Source organism: Amphiura filiformis, chromosome 18, assembly GCF_039555335.1.
Source record: "Amphiura filiformis chromosome 18, Afil_fr2py, whole genome shotgun sequence".
NCBI lineage: Eukaryota > Metazoa > Echinodermata > Ophiuroidea > Amphilepidida > Amphiuridae > Amphiura > Amphiura filiformis.
In genome coordinates, this window is record NC_092645.1 from 1540451 (window position 1) to 1557106 (window position 16656).

Sequence of the window (16656 nt, forward strand, 5' to 3'; positions counted from 1 at the left end):
ATACCAATTTTCTCAAAAATGTTAAAAATTTCGAATACGTCAGTATGTGATACGGCCGACGAATGTTTGGGTATTTTTAAGAAAACATAAAATTTGATTACCTGCTCTTATCTTTTCTTTGCTGCAGAAAAATGATTTTGTCAGAGTGAAGCAGCTTGCTTTATCACTTTACACAATTTAAATAGTTTGTCTTTAGTCGGCTTCCATTTGGCATTCAGCAAATGGTATTTTATGGTATTTTCAATTTGGCCTCTTCGTAGGTATATGTGTACAGATACTCTTTATTTCCATTTCGTGATTCATTTTTTGCACTGTTGACTTTGAATACCAACCTACCTACATTAACGTTTCTTGTATGTTACGCCATTCAAACAATTTTTAGGCCTTATTTCTACTTACCATAAGCTAGCTCCTTGGTTAATATTTCTAACTCGTGGATTGCTCTGTCTCTGTCACGAAACACTAACAGTTGTTTCCAACGTTGCGCTGACGTTAGTGTTTCCAAGTCTAGGTGTTCAATGAGAAGAATTAAAGTGTCTAGAGCTGCTTGATGTGACCCCCTATTTGAACTTGGTTTCAAGCCTTCTATGATACAAATAACACAAGAGACGTGAATGATTAGGATTTAGATAATTAATTTCTTGTTACTATACATAAACTTGGTTATAAAAAGTTTAAGGCCAAGAAAAACAATGTTCTACGGGATTAAAAAATAGTGTATAAGGCCATCTTAATTAAATCCTGTGTCTCAAAGCTGCCGCGCGCGTTAGTAAAATCGTGCGGGTAGTCTCTTTTTATTATTTTTTTTAACAAAAGGGCGAAAATAAAACTCAAAATTTGTATTTGATTTTTCTATTTTTTCACAAACTTTGGACACGAAAATAAAAGAATAATAGTTTGTAGCAGTGACTTTTTTGTATGTTCTGTTATTCCAACATTTGCAGCATTGGATATTTTTTGCACGAATATGCTTGTCCGAAATCCTGTACAGACACATCAAAAATTAAAATTAAAAAAAAAAATACAATAAAAAACACCGCATTCCGCATTAGGTTTTCAATTTCTCACAAGCTTTGAGACACAGGATTTTTAAATTAAAATTAAGATGGCCTAACCGGAATATTTTAGTAAACATATGTTAAACAATTTAATCCACTTTGGCCAAAAAAAGCTGTTTTTAATATCATAAAACTAAAAATAAATAAATAAATAAAACCGAAGAGTTTGGGCCGGTTGTGCCCGCAGAACAGTTTTCGTCGCCCACCCTGCGTAACGAGTGAACTGAACAATCACATGCATGCTTAAATATGTCGTTTGAAAATATTAAACATCCCGTTTAATTAGTTTTATACAACTGCTAATCAGTTCACCCGTTAACATTGTAATAGTCCAACACAAGGCAATTCAAGAACACCACCAAAATGAAAAGGACGCCCTTTCATCTTTGTTGTATAGCCGCATGTTTTGAATGTTTGATCTAATGAGAGCAAACTGTACAGAATTGCAATGGCCAATAAAGCTTTAGAATATTGACCGTACCAACTTGAAAGTTAACTACCACTGTAAATTATTTGATTTGTTCGGGTTTTAACAACCCTGGATAACCCAAGAGAGCCTCTATTGAAGCTTATTTCCATTGGGGTCCATTTGAACACCAGGACGGGTTGGGAACAATCAGGGGTTAGTACCCTACTCTTTTCGAAACTGGCTGCGAAATACATGTACAGGTATGGCCCTCTGCACACGGGACCGACGGCTTAACGTTCCTCCGAAGGACGGATTACTTTCATGATTCATTTACCCAATTCTAAATGAACCATGGGGAGAGCGGAAGTCTGAATTTAATTTACAGAAATTGCCAATTAATTTCAGACTTTTTTTTCTTTCTTTCTTTTTTTTTGTGCACAAATCGCAAACTTTGTGAATAATCACAATTACTGTTTTTCACTACTTTGCTTAAATTGTTTTTCACTACTTTGCTTAAATTGATCCGTTTTTTCATTATGTTCTTGAGATTGACGCTTATAAATGGATGAGACGAACACTATAACATATATAATGAAATAGGATCGAAATTAAAGGTACAAAAGGACGGACATTGATTGAAGATGGACACTACAAATAAGGTTTTCCGTGCAGTGGTCGTCCAGAATCAAATTAAGATCAGATTTCAGTGTTTACTAACGTAAGTAAAAGAGTATTATAATTGATATACTTTAGACTGATTCTATTTTGGAAATATGTGCTTATTTAAGGATCAAGCGGCAAGTTCGCGTAAAAGCTGGCAGAAAATTATTCAATGAGAGAGTTATTATGGGGACTTAAGTTGAGATTGCCCGAGTACCGACTGTGAACTCAGGTTGTACAGTGGTAAAGCTCTGGACCGGTAATCCAGCGACCGGAGTTCAATCCCCGCTGAGTCCTGATTTTTTCTCTCTCAATATTTACATATGCCAGGTTGCTCGAGCCCCAATAACGCCATTAAAATTATAATTTCTCGGGCTTGCATCGTTTATTTCCGATCCTCGCATATATTAATTTGTGTTTCGCATTGTCTTACGCCCTGCTAGGGTGAAGCATATAGGCCACCTCCTTCTTCATTAAAGAAATTTATTTAGCTATATTGGACCAATGTGACCTAAAACAGACCCCCCAAACCCCTACATGATCATACAGCCGGGACCAAAATTAAACATGGTCCAAATTCACTGAAAACATATCAAATTATTCGCCTGGGTCTAAGGATCATAAAAAAGTAACATATTTAATATACAGGACACACAGTTACTGTTTATTTAGCTAATCTATCCTGGAAATGCATAGTATATCATCAGTTACTTGTCGTAAATAAATGCATGATAATGTGAGAATTACCTAAAAACTGATCAAAAAAGAGCAAAAAACTGAAAATATACATTATTTGCCAGAAATACGCCATTCTAAACAAAACCTCGTAAAATTTAATTTACACCAAAGCGCTAATAAAGGCAGTGAAAATAGTATTATTTCATGGAGAAAGAAAACAAAATTAATGAAATCCACTAATAATATATTTGCCCGGAATCGCCCGCATTCTTTATCCAATATTTTCTTCCTATTAATCTATCATAGCCGTTAACAACTTTAATCATCTACATGTACCGTTTGAAGGCTCATGAGAAGCCAGAATTATACTACAAATATCCCCAATTTTATACATTTAATCATTTTGAAGTTTTGTCAATTGATAAAATTATTTTGTGTGTTGAAAAGAGATTTTCAAACACAAAACTATGTGGGTATTGTGGGGCAACGAGGATAGAAATATTATTGGATATATAGACAAATGCAGTAACCACAGCTTGGGGGTACAAAAAGTTAACTGCTACGATTGCTATGGAGCACACACACAAAATGGTTATGTTAACTTATCATAACATATTTTGTGTTATTCACTACCTACATAATAAAAAGCTAAAAATGTATCAAACAATTTCGCCAGTCCACAAGCATCCATTAATTAGTACGCAAATGACAAAATCGCTTCAAAATCGCATAACTGTAATTTCTTATGGGGAGTCTGAGCGGTACCTGAGTTAGCGGTGTTTGTGCTCATATATTGAGGAAGATAAAGGCCACACTCATAGGGAAAGGTATGGGGTGTACGAGAGATCCCACGGCTCATTAAAATGGGTTTTATTTCCACCTATGCGCATGATTTTTTCTGGGAGGGCTATAGCGAAAACTTACGTTTTGACCTATTTATTTGTCATAACTCAATAACATAATATCAAAGAAAAATTTTAAACTAGTCAACAACACTCACGTTTTTGTCCGAAAAAATTGAGAGAAACCATACTCCGTCATCAGTGGTGTGAAACTGGTGAATGACTGATGTATGACCTTTACTTCCTGTTGAAAATGTCCTTTTTTACTTTTTGTCAGGTGTTTCTAGAAGTAAAGTATCATGGATTCTGGAAAGTTCCCGTCCCAATTAAGGGTGGGCTGGTCTCTTTCTTGATGAAAATGGCTTCTCTCACTTTTCTTGGCAATAGTTTTTCTTCTCTGCAGTGCACTTCAACGTTGCCAAAGTCAGCATCGTGTCCTGTGCGCTTGTGGTGCTCTGCAATTGCTGATGTATTCAGACAAAAACGTGTGTGTTGTTAACTAGTTTTAAACTTTTCTTTGATGTTTACTACAAACACGTTTAAATCTCTACAATAACATAATAGATGTGACCATTGGCTTCCTGTAAAGATCATTGTATTACCTCGCAGAAATAAACTGTAAAATGTAAGCAAAGTTATCAAACATGGAACAGAATGGCCTGAAGACTTCGAATCACCTTAACTGTTAATTAAGGGTAGACTAGGTATTGTTGGTTGAAGCTTCCCCCCCAATTATCTAAATCAATATATTATTGAAAAATAACACTTTGATGCTTTGCAAAAGTTCATTCTACAAATATACTTTGAAAATTTGCTTGATTTATTGTTGTGAATGAGTTATGTACGTTTTACAAACGTGTTGTTTCAGCCCTCTTTACAACATAACTCAAGAACCACAGGACCTACAAAAGTATATCTGTGATATTAGAAAAATTCGTCTCCACACTCGCTTTGAAAATGATCAATGAAATTTTTGCCAAAGCTCACTACCATTCGCAAGATGCTATGAACTACCAAATCGCACCAGTTTAGAATAGTTGCTAACCTTAACTGTAAGTTTCTTAGCCTATGTCATTTTAATTAATATATATAAATGTGTATGTGGCGCTCGTCATGTGGATACGCCCATTTCATTATTTTATTTCACTGTGATTGAGCACTAGATGCATTGCGGACTCACCACATTATGCTCTAAGAATTGAGAACTATATATAATAGCTTTTAAAAGTTGGTTTATTGTATGACCTTGGCGGATGTAGCCACTATTGGCAATGATAATTAAGAGACAATATACCATATTACTCGTCGGCGGCTTATGATGTTGTTGGATAATCTTTTTCACAACATCAATACTGTTTAGCATGCTGAAAACGAATTCCGCGATATTGGGCGTCGTAACAGCCAACGCAGTCACTGCACACTGTATCTGTTCTTCTAATTGACGTAATCATGGTACAATCTACAGCAATTGCATTGTGAATCAAATTAACATTCATTTGAGGATATGATTTTGCTTGATAAAGATGATCTTGCTTGCATATATGATTCACCTGCTTTGAGTCTACCCTCTCTACTATGATTAGTACACACACTTAGTATCCAACCTGTGTTGGGATAACGTAGCTGGCTCTATTTACGCGCGAGCAGAAGTTCTATCGTCTATTCATTACACCTACATATCAACGTAGTACCGCAGTTCGGCGCAACTAAATTTGAATGCAGATGGACACGTGTTCCCAATACTGACACTTAACTTGTTCTTATATTCAATTGTCTAACTCCAATTAAGTTGGTTTGAATTTATCTGACCTTGTAGACACCGCAAGATTGGATTAAACCAATATTTGAACGAATCCCAGCACGGTTTGCAGTCTCTCTTACTCTAGTTTAGTCTTAATAAACTAGAATTAAAATCATTTAACGCTGCATGCTGCAAACGATCTTTCCAGCCTTAGGTTCATGGACATTGCCGCATTGGTACTCGACTTTTCAATGCTTCTTCGCCATACAATTTGGCCCGGTAAGATCTGTTTGGACTGTAACCACTTTGCATTTGATAGCAACATTACTTTTGACGTGTCACTCTTAACTTCTTCTGGTCGTTTCAATACCAGAGGATGATTTAAGGAAGCCCCATCATGCACTGTAAATGTGTTATCACTAGAGTTCCAACTGCCACTTTACTTTTCAAATCCCATTGAACTCTGTGCAAAAGATGTTGTTTTAGAATTGCCCGTGTGTCGTCATTATTTGGTCGATTTCAGATCTAAAGTGATGTATGCATGAATGATAATTCACACCTTCTGTAGATAACATAAAATGTGAAATCGACCAACTATTTGAAGGTGTATTTATTGTAAATATATATGTCCAAATTCAAATTTAACCATGCACGTGTGTATGCAGTGGGCGGGCAGTGGTGCCATGTTCACTCACACAGCTGTGCTAACCGCAAGACTTGCTGGGAAGTGCTTAAATCATCCTCTGACTTCTGGTCGTTTCAATACGTTACCCGAATTGGTAACAAAACAACGATGTGATATTCCACAACAATAAAGGACTCATCACCCCGGCTCATCACTCAAAGGTTAGGCTTCGTGTTAACTATTGACTGATCATGCGCATTACAATTTAATTAAGATACGTACAAATAAGAGTATTTTTCTTTGCACGCTATCTATAAGGCTGTCATTTCTACGGACAGCTTAACTACTAAATGTATGACACAACACTGCATCAGTTGCGGCAAACAGTATTATTTAAATTCGGTTTTGCTATCACGATGTTGTAAGTTTAGTGGTATGTACATTACCATCGAACTTGTCGAGCGCTGTATAATACATGTATCTAACTAGTCAAGGCTATTTCGTGAGCTTTATCGCAGAAATAAAACAATTGACGAGTTCGAATATGCACGTATTCACAGACGTTTACTCCACAATGTCATTTATACATGGCTAACATGATATTCAACTATGTCTACTGTGATATTACTACTGTGAGCTACAAATCCCACAGGGCTATTTCTTGAACACTAATGGGGAGGTTTGCAACATCCATTCCGGATTATTAAAGTTCTGAACACGCTCAACATTGAGTCCACTATTTTACTTGCGGTATGTAATAACATAGTTAAAACTCTTCATTTGAGGTAGGCATGTATATGGCTTTGTCATTTTCTCTGGATTCTAGTTTCCTCGTGATTTTCCTATAGTAGTGAACACGATCTAGAAACTGAGACGTGGATATAACTGTATCCTACTTAATATCAGACCTCAATAAATTTGTCGTCATACAGCGCTAGAAATTCTTGAACATTATCTCTTCTGTTTTTATAGACATACCATAACTATGAGTACCGAAATACTATCAACGACCGCGTCTGCAACCCCCAATTCCCCCAGTCACGATATCGACGTAGTATATCTGTTGGTTACTACCCTTGTCACACTCGTTGCTTTCTTCGGCAACTTGGGCACACTTTCTGCGTTTGCAACCGACAATAGAGTCAACGCAAAGCCGAGCGATTTAATGTTATTCAATCTTGCTTGTGTTGATTTTGCAGTGTCATTACTAACGATGCCAATCAATTTGGTCATAGCAAGTGCTCTTGGGCGGTGGCCTTTGGGGGAGATAGGTTGCCGAATTATCATTCCTATAAACATGACGCTTCAGACAGCCGGCATTATGTCTGTTATTCTCATCAGCTTCGATCGCTACCAAATGCTCGCTCTAGATTACTCCAAATACGTGAAAAAATGGAGTGAGAAACCGGTAAAGCGTCTCATTGCTATAACTTGGGTTGTTGCAATATTGCCAGGCTTGTTTGAGACAGTTACGTGGGACGTCACCATGTCGCTTTTAGCCAAAGAATATCGACCTAATTTCAGCAACAACTGTAGTCAACCGTCAAGTTGGCGCATATTCACTAATGTTGTATGCGTCATTTTCGTTGCGATCATTCCGACAGCCGTGGTATCGGCACTTGGATTTCTAATCATCTTCAAATTACATCAAAGACTTCGCCAATGGAGGAAGGTTGGATATGACGGTGCCGGGTCAACGGCTGGGTCAACAATCAGTCAGACATTATCAAACGTGGGAGAGGAAAACAAAAAAGGTGGACAAGCAACTGAAGCATCAACAACGAACACCAATGAGCATGTGAATAGTAACAAAGACGCTGAAAAATCAAACCCAAAATCATTGATCCACAAACGGTACATCAAACCAATTGTTACATACATAAGCCTGACACTCTGTCTTGCAATTTGTACTTTTCCAATCTGTGTATACGCCTTGCTGTTAAGTTCAGATATCAAATACTACAATCCCATTTTACTGCAGTATTTGATGTGTCTGATGTATTCGGTTTCCTGCTGGAATCCCATTTTATACGGACTCACCAATTCTAAGATAAGAGACTTCTACAAGAGACGAATAAAAACAGTTGTTAAAACTTTTCGGGCGTAAATGATGACTAAAATCTTTTCGGGCATAAATGATGTAAATTTCAATATAATTACGAATGCGTGTAGTAATTTTGCGTGTAAATACGAAACCGGTCTTCATGCTCGTGTTATTAAAGCTGGCTGTTGATTTTGTAATGTCATCATAATAGTAGTGATGCGAACCCATATGGTTACATCTCGGACGGTGGCTTTTGGTGATTATGGGTTGCCGAATTATTGTTTCAATAATATTGACAGCCGGTATAATGCCTGTAATTCTCGTCACCAAATGCTCACTCAAGATAACTCAAAATATGTGCAACAAAATGTAGCGAGAACCCGGTAAAGTGTCATATTGCCTAACACTTGGGTAATTTCAATATTTCCAGGTATTTTAACATGTTTAAGATAATTACGTGGGACATTACCATGACCCATTAAGCCGAAGAATTTTGACCAAGTTTCAGAGTCAATTGTAATAACCAGTATTCACCAATATGGTCCGTGTCATTTTTTTACGATAATTACGAGAATCTTTGTATCGTCACTTACATCAAATAAACATCTCAAAAAAAGTAACTAACCCCTTTAAATAATGGCCATTATTCAAAAACGGGCTATTGTATTACAAATCTGTAACCTGCGTTGGAAGCAGAATTTATTTCTGCGCGTTTTGACACCTCATATGTAGCAATTGTCTAAATATTGACGTAACAGCGTTCATTTAAATCAATGTAACCCAAAGATTTGAAAGTTGCAGTAAAATCTATTGATTTGTATACAGTATAATGGAAGGAAATCTGTGTAAGGATGTCTGAGTGCTTTTGTATTGTTGTAAGTGCAACTTTTAAATCTGGATCTCATTTCATTAAATTGACCGGTGTTTTATTGTTTTCTGGGCTATCGTATCAAATGAGGTGTCAAAATGCGCAGAAATAAATTCTGCTTCCATCGCATCTTACAAATTTGTAATAAAATAGCCCGTTTTTGAATAATGACCATTATTTAAGGGGGAGGGGGGGTAGTTACTGTTTTTAGATGTGTACTTCGTCAACAGAGGGAGCTTGGATACCATGACGCCCGATCGACGGCTGGGTCAGCGATCACTCAGAGATCACCAAAATGTGCGTAAGGAGGAAACAAAATTGACGCAGTAATGAAGCAGTAAAGAGGACGCTGGAATATCCAACCCAAGTATTGATTAAAATAATCGTTACATATACATGAACATTACTTTTTTTTTCAATGCACTTTAAAAACAAAACAAAAACAAAAACAGCACTTAATTAAGCACATTTCCATTACCTGATCAAAGTACTTCTTGGGACGACTTTTCCAATAATTCAGGTTTCAAATTCTACAACCCCATTTTTCTGAAGTAATAATTACTGTTGTGTCTTTGCACTCGGTTTCCCATTTTAAACAGACTCACCAATACGAGACTTCTACAACAAAAGAGGCGAATAAAAACAGTCGTTAAAACTTGTAGATATAAATTATGTATTTTCTCAATGTATAAATAATTATGATGTTGATATCGGTATCCTTCTTATGTATTTTCAATGCTGCACATGTTGAACATTCATAATGAGAAATTACAGGGTTGAAAAAAAAGTAACTATTTAATTATTAGTATAATATACTAATAATAATGTAAATAAAATGAGTAAAATCTGTACTATATATTTAATCTATGTTATTGTATGGACTCTCTTTCTCACAGTTATGATGTATGTATAATTGAAGACCGAATTGAAAAGACTAGTTTGCGTATGGCGTCCTGTCAACCAGACCAAAAATGCCGTACTGCGCAGGTCAGTAACCAATCACGTCGCGCCTTTGCCCTGACGTCAGACGCAAACTAGTCTTTTTAATTCGGTCTTCAATTATAGTAGGGGTGGGCACTGACCCAAATTTTTTCAGGAAGCAGTTTTTCTATGGCCAAATTTCATCAGGAAAAAGAATCTGTCAAAAAAAAATTCACCAGATGAAGTCTTATATCGGGTTTTGACGAAAATTCAAAATGGCCGCCAAAATAGGTGTTTTTTAGGGATTTTACCACTATTAGTATAGTTTTAGGCCAAAAGCACCAAGTAATATGTCTTTCTATATGTTTTTGAGGCTGCTGATTCCATATCTGCCATTAATATAATGGCTATATGAATATCTAGATGGCTAAAATTCAAAATGGCCGCCAAAATAGGTGTTTTTCAAGATTTTGCCACTTTTGTATAGGTTTAGGCCAGAAGCACCAAGTAATATGTCTTCCTATATGTTTTCGAGGCTGCTAATTCCAAATCTACCATTTCTATAATGGCCAAATGAATATTTAGGTTAGATAATAGTACAAATTCAAAATGGCCGCCAAAATCACCTTTTAAAAAAAGACTTTCTGCGGACAGTGAGCCATTTATATTGATATATTGACTAATGTGTCTTTTTAGGTGTTTTCATTTCGCAGCCTATGAATCTCTACTTTATTAAGCGATATGATTAATAGTGGCAATAATCACCTCAGATAATACATTTTATAATGGTACATGAGGCACCATTATGTTAAATGTACCGCACCAAGGCATTTGTTTTTTATATTATTGGTAGGCACGACTGTATATGGTGTCAATTGTGTCATTTCAGCTTCATACCAGCTCACCATATAACAGCGGAAAAGCAAAAATGAAGCCATAATATCGCTAAAGTGTTGCTGGATCACCGGGTAGTTCAGCTCTACAGCGAGGAATGCATGGTTAAGGCTTTCGCTATTCTAAGAAATGGATCCTTTGGGATCGGTAGAATAATATTTCAGTGTCCAAGGGCTAAGGGGAACAATATGGTGCCAGCCAAATTGAGGCAAGTGAAATGACAGAGGACTGGATCAAGAAGAGTGTCTGATGACAGCATAATCTCTGGGCAAAAGAATCCTCGCTGACTATGACCAATTCAAATCTCTACTCAAAAATCTGAAGATTGGTTTGATAAAGTCGGCAATTCAATTGGGATATGAACGAAAATATTTAGGACATGCACTGACATACGTGCAAAAACAGATACCTTCTAAAAGAAACAAAAGCAGAATTTGATGTCAAAAATGACTATAAAGGACGAAATTTACATGGACAATTGCATCGGGGAATACTTTTTACAAAGCTACTTTCAATGCTACTGTTTCTAACTCATGGATCCGAAAGAATAAACAAGGAGCATCCAAAACCGAATCGGCTGAAGGGCGAGAGAAAAATGCGAGAATCAGAAAGAGAGCGAGAGAGAGAGGAAGGTGTTGCTAAGAGACTGCAGATGTAAGCCTTGAATTTTCGACATAGCCATTAGCCAGTGGTCATTGTATTTCTTGCTACGCTACGCCTAGACCCATCGACCATGTGGTCACTTACCTATCATGGCATTGAGCTTGTGACCAGCAGCTTTTGTGTATCGTTAAGTTCTGCGGTGACAACATTGTCTGCTCTATCGAGCGAGTGTTGGAGATTGAGATAATGTCATCCAAGTAGCGGTTCATGGCTCAGCGACTTGAAAATACATATGTGTTAGGTCTCCATTTGACCTCCATCGTTTGCAAGTGGAAGCAATATCAGCTCTGTTTGGCTCAGGCTCTGCATCATCACTGTCAATAAAGTGTCACTTGGAAAATCAACATTTTCTTGTTCCTCCTTACCAAAGACAATGTGTGAAATATGATGCTAGTGCTAGATCATCCAGACTGACCTCATAGTCTGGTAGGCATGACCATCTATCTGGATTTGATTTACCAAAGCTTAACAGAGCTCGGAGTACTTAATGGCATGCTTCTTGTAGTCTAATTGCTAGTGTATAGGCATTCAAAGTGCTCAACTCTGACAAAATATTGAAGTCAGGGTATACCAACTTGTTTATTGGATTCACGGCATGCATCCTGCATCTGCAGGCTCTTAGCAACACTTTGTTCTTGAATCAGTCCTCTGTTAGTTCACTTGTCACAATTTGGCTGACATTGATTATTTGCGAATATTGGCTACTGTCTCTTTGACACTGAAATATCACTCTACCGATCACAATTCAAGCATCCATTTCTTAAATTAGCGATACACTTGAACTTGCATTCCTCATTGTAGGGCTGATCTACCCGCTAACCCAGCAAGACTTAAATAGCGATATTGTGGCTTCATGTTTGTTTTTGAGCTGCTATGGTGAACCTGAAATTACACAATTGACATACAGTTATGCGTACTAAAAAACCTTGGTGCAGTACATTTGCCATAATGGTGCCTCTTGTACCATTATGAATATATTATCAGATATTGCCACAATCATTAATCAAATGTGATTATTATCAAGTAGAGATTCATAGTCTGCGACATGAAAACACCTAAAAAGACATATTTTTATCACTCAATATAAATGGGTCCCTGTCAGCAAATTCTTTAAAAAGGTGATCTTTTTGGCGGCCATTTAAAATTTGTGCCATATTTGATCTAGATATTCATATGACCATTATATAAATTATATGGAATCAGCGGCGTCAAAAACATATGGAAAGACATATTACTTGGTGCTTTTGGCCTAAAACTATACAAAAAGTAGCATAAACTTGAAAAACAACACCTATTTTGGGGGCCATTTTGAATTTTAGCCATCTAGATATACATATGGCCATTATATTAATGGCAGATTTGGAATCAGCGGCCTCAAAAACATATATAAAGACATATTACTTGGTGCATTTGACCTAAAACTATACAGAAAGTGGCATAATCTTGAAAAAACACCTATTTTGGTGGCCATTTTGAATTTTAGCCATCTAGATATTCATATGGCCATTATATTAATGGCAGATATGGAATCAGCAGCCTCAAAAACATATAGAAAGACATATTACTTGGTGCTTTTGGCCTAAAACTATACTAATAGTGGTAAAATCCCTAAAAACACCTATTTTGGCGGCCATTTTGAATTTTCGTCAAAACCCGATATAAGACTTCATCTGGTGAAATTTTTTTTGACAGATTCTTTTTCCTGATGCAATTTGGCCATAGAAAAACTGGTTCCTGTGTAATTTTGCAGAAAAAAGTCCTTGTGTGCCCACCCCTAATTATAGAACTAGTCATTGTTAACTAAATGTGAACACTGATGGCGCTATTTATCTTAAATATTGCTTCCACTAAAACATCAGAAAACGGACAATTTAGTGAACACAATTACGTATGTTTGAAATTAATTTTGGAATAAAAATACAATCAAGTTTTATAATACCCAGTAAAACACGTATGTACATTGTCGGCGAAAAAAAACAACAAAGCAAAGCAAAGCAAAACAAAACCAAAAACATACAATCAAACAAACAAAAACAAACCAGAAGAATTTGTTGTTCCTTTTGAATACGGCCAATGAAGCGACCCAAAGTCATTTTCGCTAATTGGTTTTAGTATCCAACATTATCATGGCTGTGTGATTGCAAAGTTTGGTGACCCGATTAACAACCTCATCTGCCCTCGTTAGCACATAATGTAGATTAACTACCATGACATTTAAAAGTGGGTAACCTGATTGACAGCCTCACCCCCCCTCCCCCACTTTACCCAATCAAAATTCAGGTGTCAGGTAACAACTCATATTTTTCTCATTAACATATTGAAATTAGGCGTTCTAAATCGGTATATTTCCGAAAAAATCATCAAAAAACTGTTGAACAAGTCTTAGCTGTGGTATACCACGTCTGAGATTAATTCGACCGTCTGTAAACGGAGGAGGTTTGGCTACGTCAAAGATTGAAAATGAGTACACGTACACTTCGGTCATACGACGTCACCGCACTATTTACATCTGTGCCTGTTGAAAAAGCATACTAGTCCGGGAGACTGTGGTCAGCCGTGGGATTTGAATGATTAAAACATCCCACCTATCTAGATACCTTCTATAGGTCCCAAAGAGCAAGAAAAGTCTTGATGGAAAAATCTGAGGTGTGGCCAATGACGTAGAAAAACATAGATCGCTGAGCTCGAACTGGTACGTTGCCGTTTCATTGACAATCACACACTGAGAGAGCGCACTGGATAACACAGGAAAATACGCACGTTTGGATGGCGTTTTGTCACTGCAAAAACGTAATATAGATCAAAAGTTTGGTATCAAATTAAAGCTGATCACGTGTAGAATATTATTCTTTTAACAGAATATATTGGTGACCATCTACTTTTTTTGCTATTTGGCCGCAAAGAAAAAAGGTGCAAATTTAACCCTAAAAAATCACTCAATTTTTGAAACCGGACGTTGTTCAAATTCGCGCCAAAACTTCACCTCTGAAATAAAATATTGGGATTTTTCTCAGATTCTTTCATGCAGACACTTGTCGGAAGCAAATGAGCTGAAAACGAGCGAATTTTGACAATATCTATAGAAAATAAAGCCGCAACAAGCTGAAATAAGCGGTGGACTATTTTAACCGAATTTCACTGGTACATAAATCGTGGAGTGCTTTGGTGGTGCGCCCTCCTGAATACGTCATTATGAACAGAAGGGACCTAACAAAATCAGCATCAAATGCAACTAAAATGGGAACTGAATTTACTCTAGCATGTATGGATTAAAAAAAATTAAATAAATTACTTGTTTTAGCATATTCAACTTTACTGTGTGCCATTTTTTATCAAAAATTGCTGAATAATAAAGGCAGGCACGCTCCTAAATCTAGTTCATTCGCCCGTTGCCATGCGGACGCTAAACAACTTTACCACCATGACCACTGAAGGCGAAATTTTGTAAAGTGGTAGAGTTGTTTAGCGTGGCAACACTGGTGATATACCAGATTCAGGCGTGCTTGCCTTTATAATTCAGCAAATTTTTGATAAAAACAATGGTATACTGGGACATTTAATGCGTTTTAATACATGATTTGTTCAACTTTGTGTATTTATACAGCACCCAAACCGGGACCCAAACCTGCTTCACAGATTCGGCGAGCAGGGCACTCTATCCTTTCTACCTCATTGTTCACAACTCAAGTTATAGTAAAAAATTTGAAAATGACAGCCATTTTGAAAATCAAGATGGCCGCCAGTCTTATTGTTCCTCTAGCAAGCTGGCACCACGTTTATTGGACTCATAGGTATTGGAAATGTGGGTATTGCCACCAAAACTAGCCTCATATGATATTCACAACTTGGGTTATAGTAAAATAAATATCAAAACGGCGGCCATTTTGAAAACCAAGATGGCCGCCCTCTGCCACACCTCAGATTTTTCCATCAAGGCTTTTTTTGCTCTTTGGGACCTATAGAAGGTATCTAAATAGGTGGGATGTTTTAATCATTAAAAATGCACGACACAATATATGGCATGCCACAGTCCTCCGGACTATACAGTCAAGACAAAGAACGCAGTTGTCTGTGGCCCATGTTGTCAAACTCCTTGACGTGTGTCTTCCGCTGCACGTGTTTTGTTTATAATGGCACATACTTACCAGCAAATCCATAGAGCAGCTATAATTGAAGACAAAGATAAAAAGACTAGTTTGCGTCTGACGTCACTGTCAATCACATTCTCTACGATCCTTGATTGGTTAATTAGCGCGTAAAAGGATGGTCGATTTATCTGGTGCTGATCGGAGAAAAGGAATAGCAGTGAATGGCGCAAAATTACGTACTTTTACAAGGCAAAAAGCAAGTTTTCTAGGCATTGTTGACATGGTGCCTTCGCGAAAGAAAGTTTCCTAGTATAAATACCTAACTTTTGAGATGGTTTGTATGTTTGAAGGTGCAAAATTAACAATAACGCGCCCGGTTTTACCGCCGTGTTCAGCAACTTATATCATCACGACACTTGTAAACAACCCGTGCTCGACTTTGATTGACAGATGACGTCAGACGCAAACTAGTATTTTTATCTTTGTCTTTCATTATATGGGCTCGTCCGTTTCGCCGATTGTGTGAAACTTATACATGAACATTTAAAACAAATAGCCATTGAACAGCACCTCACCCTCGTTGTAGTGGTATCGATACGTCGACGACACGCACACGAAACTTAAGAAGGCGCACGCTGAGGAATTTACAGACCATTGTTAAAGCCATATTATAATAGGGGGGTGTGTTATTTTGCGAAAATGAACTTTTTATTTTGGGCCCCTTCAAATTATGGTATGACCATTGTGAAACTAGAATATGAAAAAAATTTCTGAAAAAAAGTTGCAGAACCCCCCTGTACATGCCCCTTGAAAATTTTGTGACAAGGTTTCCGAATTCGGAAGGCTTGCATATACATTAGTACAGAGCAGACGACATATGAATGGTAATATCATGTTAATTTGGCCTCATATCAAATGATGGTGTTTGTTTATGTTTATTTACTTACATTTAGGTGTCTTTTGGATCAAGATATATTTATTTGACCCTCTTTGTGTTTGTTATAGAGGCTTCTATGAAATATAGGCCTATATACATGACCATAATTATTTGTAGTTAATAGGCCTAAGTATTCATCGTATACTTAATTTTGTGCAGATTTTAAGACCAAGGTGTATGCTATAAATTCTCTATAATCTATATAGATGACATTGCATCATTTCCATG

At 36.9% G+C, this 16656-nt stretch overlaps 1 protein-coding gene across 3 annotated transcripts in view; it reads right to left on the reverse strand.

Moving 5' to 3' along the window:
- Window positions 1-405: 405 nt before the first annotated feature.
- Window positions 406-16656, reverse strand: part of LOC140139339 (uncharacterized) — an 81914-nt gene continuing 65663 nt past the window's right edge. Inside the window, exon 6 of one of the 3 annotated variants that reach the window (XM_072161118.1) lies at window positions 406-582. The gene's annotated coding sequence lies outside the window, so the exon portion shown is untranslated. Of the gene's footprint in view, window positions 586-13834; window positions 13919-16656 lie in introns of those variants that run through there. The other 2 variants (XM_072161116.1, XM_072161117.1) reach the window with 2 other exon arrangements.